Genomic DNA, 5,000 nt, shown 5'->3' with positions numbered 1-5,000 from the left:
AAAAAAAGGAGATAAGCAAATTGAGATGAAGGGGATGAACAGAGAGAGAGAAAAGGGAAAAATGGTGATAATGCAGAGAATCCACAAACAGAGAGAGAGAGGGAGGGAGGGAGAGAAAGAGAGGTGGAGAGAGATAGGAGATAAGCAAATTGAGATGAAGGGGATGAACAGAGAGAGAGAAAAAAAAAGAAGAAGAACGATATTGCAGAGAATCCACAAGAGAGAGAATGAGAGAGAGAGAGAGAGAGAGAAAAGAGAGAGAGAGAGAGAGAGAGAGAGAGAGAGAGAGAGAGAGAGAGAGAGAGAGAGAGAGAGAGAGAGAGAGAAAGTAAGAGAGAGAGAGAGAGAAAGTAAGAGAGAGAGAAAGAGGAAATAAGATAAAGAGAGTGAAAAAGAGAAAGAAAGCGCGAGAAACAGAGAAATAAAGAGAGAGAAACAGAAAACAAGAGAGAAAGAGTGAAAAAGAGAAAGAAAGAGCGAGAAAGAGAAAGAAAAATAAAGAGAGAGAGAGAAAGGGAGAGGGATGGGTTTTAAACACAAAACCATCGTGATCCGTAAATAGCCCAGACTTGGAATTACAAGGCATGAATAAATCCACAGGAGGCGAACGCATTCCTCTTCTTCTTGTACTAAGGCTTGTATTATTTCGTCTATCTGTCTCTTTTATTTCATCTTATTCGTCTTATTTATTTGTTCGTTTTTTGGTTTCTTCCTTTTCTTTTTTCTTTTTCTTCTTCCTCTCTTCGCATTTTACTTTATATTCTTCTTCGATTTTTTTGATTTTTTATTATTATCGTCTTCCTTATTCTTCCTCTCCTTCTTCTCTGTCTGCTATTTCTTCTCCCTCTTTCTCTCCTGCTCTTTTATACGTATCCTCCTCCTCGCCCTCCTTCCTTCCTTCTTTTATTTTCCATTACTTCCCTTTTACAATTTTCTTCCTTTTCCACTTCCCTCTCCCTTCTTATTCTTACTAATTTCACCTCCCCCTTCATTCTCTATTTCCTCTTTCTCTTCCATTCTATCTCCTTCCTCCTTATCCTCCTTCCCCAATCATCTTCTTCCTTTATCCACCTCTTAGATTCCATCCCCTCCTTCCTTCCTCCTTCATCCTTCCCTATTCATTTCTCCACTTCCACTACTTCCTCTGCCAACCTTCACCTCTTCCACCACCACCATCCTCACTTCCACCACCACCACCACCTCCACCCCCCCCCACCACCACCACCTCCACCTCCACCTCCACCACTTCCTCCACCATCCTCACCTCCACCACCTCCTCCACCTCCACCTCCACCTCCACCTTCGTCATCTCAACGTCGCGTCTTCGTAAGGTGGAGCAATTTGACTCCGCGCTCATCCAAGAACAGCACGAAAAAGATAATTATATGAAGGGACTGATAATGGCATTCTGGAGGGAGAGAGTCCGAAGGCTTCGCCGTGACTTGGGATTCGGTTTCGTGTTCGGGTGCATTATTCGATTGTTTTTTTTGTTTTTTTTGTTTTTTTTCACTGGGGGTGGGAAGGGGTAGGGTAGGTAGAGGAGGATGTGAAGTGAGGGGAGGGGGGGGCGAGGGAGGTGGGGAGAGGGTGATGGAAGGGCGTGAAAGGGGTGAAAGAGGAGATAATAAAAAGGTTTAATAAATAAAATCGGATGTGATATTTCGATATATCACCATCATCATCCCTAACGATTACTACAACTATAACTACTACTCTAATCATCCTAATCCTCATCATCATTTCTCTAAAGTCAGTCTTTATTTCTTTATGACCTCTTAGAATCTTCGACCTCGTGAGACAGATGAAGTGAAATGAAGAAGTAATGAGAAAATGAGGAAAAGGAATGAAAAAAAGTGACTCGTGAACCTCTCCTCTCCAACTCCGTATCCTCTCAGTCTCCCAACTTCCCCATCCCCTCCATCACGCCCCTCTCCCGATTTGGTCAAGAAAGCGGCATAGATATCCTGCTGCCGATCCTGCTGGCGCTCCTGCTTGTTTATTTGCGATCTCAACCGAGGTTCCGGTCGTGGTGGGGTGGGGGTGGGAGGGGGAAGAGGAACGGGAGGAGAAGGGAGGGGAGGGAGGAGGAGGGAGGAAGAGGAGGAACGGGAGGAGGAGGAAGGGGAGGGATGGGGAGGTAGAGGTGGGATGGGGAGGTAGAGGAGGGGAAGGAGAGGAAGGGGGAGGAGGAGGAACGGGAGGAGGAGGGAGGGAGGGATGGGGAGGGAGAGGGGGGGTGGGGAGGTAGAGGAGGAGAAGGATGAAGGGGGAGGAGGGGGGAGAGAGGGAGGAGGAGGAGGGAGAAGGGTGGGGGCTGGGGAGGTAGAGGGGGGAGGGGAGGTAGAGGAGGAGGAAGGATGAAGGGGGAGGAGAGGGAGGGGAGGGAGGAGGATGAGGAGAAGGGGGGAGGGGTGGGGAGGGAGAGGTGGGAGGGGGAGGAACGGGAGGAGGAGGAGGAGGAAGGGGAGGGATGGGGAGGTAGAGGTGGGAGGGGGAGGTAGAGGAGGGGAAGGAGGAAGGGGGAGAGAGGGGAAAGAAGGGGAGGAGGAGGAAGGGAGGGATGGGGAGGTAGAGGTGGGATGGGGAGGTAGAGGAGGAGAAGGATGAAGGGGGAGGAGGAGGGAGGGGAGGGAGGAGGAGGAGGAGAAGGGGGGAGGGATGGGGAGGTAGAGGTGGGATGGGGAGGTAGAGGAGGAGAAGGATGAAGGGGGAGGAGGAGGGAGGGGGGAGGGAGGAGGAGGAGGAGAAGGGGGGAGGGATGGGGAGGTAGAGGTGGGATGGGGAGGAGGAACGGGAGGAGGAGGAAGGGGAGAGATGGGGAGGTAGAGGTGGGATGGGGAGGTAGAGGAGGGGAAGGAGGAGAGGGAGGAGGAAGGGGAGAAGGGGGAGGAGGAGGAGGAGGAGGAGGAGGAGGAGGAGGAGGAGGAGGGAGGAGGCAGAGGGAGGAGGAAGGAAGAGGAAGGGGAGGAGGAGGAGGAGGAGGAGGAAGGGGAAAAGGGGAAGGAGGAGGAGGAGGAGGAAGGGGAGGAGGAGGGAGAGGAAGGAGAAAGGGGAGGAAGAACAAGAACAAGAAGAAAAACAAGAGAAAAGAAGAAGAAAAAGAGAGGAGGAGAAGAAGAGACAAAAGGACGAATTAGAAAAACAAAAGAAAGAGAAGGAGGAAAAGAAAAAAAAGAAAAAAGAAAGAAAAATACGAAGAAAATATGGGAATACGAAGAAGGAAGAGGAGGACAAGGAGATGAAGGAAGAGGAGGACAAAGAGATGAAGGAAGAGGAGGACAAGGAGATGAAGGAAGAGGAGGACAAGGAGATGAAGGAAGAGGAAGAGGAAGTGGAGAGGAGGGAGAAGCTGGAGGTTTCTCGAGAGATGACACAAAGCGCCGCGGAGACCCGGCTTAAAGTTGTATCTCTTCATTAAATTACTTGCTCATTTTTTATAAAACTCTTTCTTTGGCCTCTTGTCTCTTTTCTTTCTTTTTATTTGTTGTTGTTTCGTAGCTCTGGTCCTTCGATATTTCTGTGCTTTTCTCTGTATCTTCTATATTATTTGGTGTTTTTTTTTTTTTTTTCCTCGTTTCTTTATCTATCTATCTACTGGTCTCTCCTCATTCTCCCTCGTCCTCGTCCTCTTCCTCTTCCTTTCTCTCTCTTCCCTCTCCTTCTCCCTCTCGTCCTCATCCTCTTTCCCTTTCACTTTCTTCCTATCCCTCTCCCTCTTTCTTTTCCTATCTCCCTCCCCGTCTCCCTTTCCCTCTCCTTCGCCTTCTACCTTTCTCTCTCCCCCTCTCCTTCTCATCCTCCTCCTCTTTCCCTATCTCCCTCTCCCCCTCCCCCACCCCTTCCCCCTCTCCCTCTCCGTCTCCCTCCCCCACCCCTTCCCCCTCTCCCTCTCCCCCACCCCCACTCCTTCCCCCTCTCCCTCTCCGTCTCCCCCTCCCCCTCCCCCTCTCCCTCTCCCTCTCCGTCTCCCTCCCCTCCCCCCCTCCCCTCTTCCTCCCCCTCTCCCCTCTCTCTCTCCATCCCGTCCTCCTCCTCCCACCATCACTCCAACACGCAGAAAACCATTAGCCTCACACCACTTCGCAGCTAATTATCAAAATATCGAACTTCCGAGCTTCTCCTTATGAAATTCATCGAGATAAATGAAGCGCCAACTTGGAAGCACGTAACGCCAAGTCATCATTCATCCCTGGGCTTCATAAAGTGCACGTTGGATCTTATGTAATCTGCTTCGTTCCCGCTGTAAAAGTTTGTTATTAGGATGACAGGGGATGGGTGGGGTGGGGGATGGGGGGAGAGAGGGACGATGATGCTTTAAGAAATATGGTAGAATATATATATAGGCTGTTTCGTGCTGAGTGAAGCGTTTGAAAAAAAGAGATATTTCGAAGCCCTAAATCTTATCTTTGAAACATTACGAAACACCAAACCATAAAGATTCGGAAAAAAAAAAAAAATCGAAACCAACAAACCTTTTGAACCCCGTAGTCAATCCAGCTCTTCATATGTTTCACATTACGCAAACTCACCTGAAAAAGAAAGAAAAAAAATATATATAAGTATTTGGCATCTATAGATACTGAGGTGACACAGAAGAGGATCAAATCGTATAAACAAATGACACACTAGAAGAATAAATGTAAGTGGAATATGCATTATCATTCTTGATAGGAAAGACAATGACAATAGATTACATATAATAGGATGGAATTCAGTTGTTTTTTTGTATCATTTTTTTTTATCTCTATTTCTAAAGTATGTATGGTATCGCGTATCTATCCATTACCGGAAAGTAGGGAACATCATAACAGAGTGGGCGGTATCTGTAGAATGACAGGGTAGATGCCATTGTTACGATGATGCTGATAGTAACAATAACAACTTTCAAGATTAAGAAGAAATTGCTAGATCCTATCTCACCCGAAACCAAAACAGTTGATAATACAGCAACCAAAAGCGTCGAGACTCAACCAAAACGAACAGAAATCGCACCACAGAAC

The 5,000-nt window shown here is 48.0% G+C and overlaps 1 long non-coding RNA gene across 8 annotated transcripts in view; it reads right to left on the bottom strand.

Moving 5' to 3' along the window:
* The window catches only part of LOC147470415 (uncharacterized), a 390,190-nt gene that overhangs the window by 268,539 nt on the left and 116,651 nt on the right, over positions 1-5,000 (bottom strand). Inside the window, exon 2 of one of the 8 annotated variants that reach the window (XR_015191684.1) lies at positions 4,501-4,529. The exons of the other annotated variants lie outside the window; for them this stretch is intronic. This is a non-coding gene — a long non-coding RNA (uncharacterized LOC147470415). Of the gene's footprint in view, positions 1-4,500; positions 4,530-5,000 lie in introns of those variants that run through there. 8 annotated transcript variants of the gene reach the window in all.

This window comes from Penaeus japonicus, unplaced genomic scaffold (genome assembly GCF_977035675.1).
Source record: "Penaeus japonicus unplaced genomic scaffold, GWHDUDI00000001_assembly GWHDUDI00000015, whole genome shotgun sequence".
Lineage (NCBI taxonomy): Eukaryota > Metazoa > Arthropoda > Malacostraca > Decapoda > Penaeidae > Penaeus > Penaeus japonicus.
Note: the sequence above shows the minus strand (reverse complement) of the source record. Positions and strands in the feature narration are given on the sequence as shown.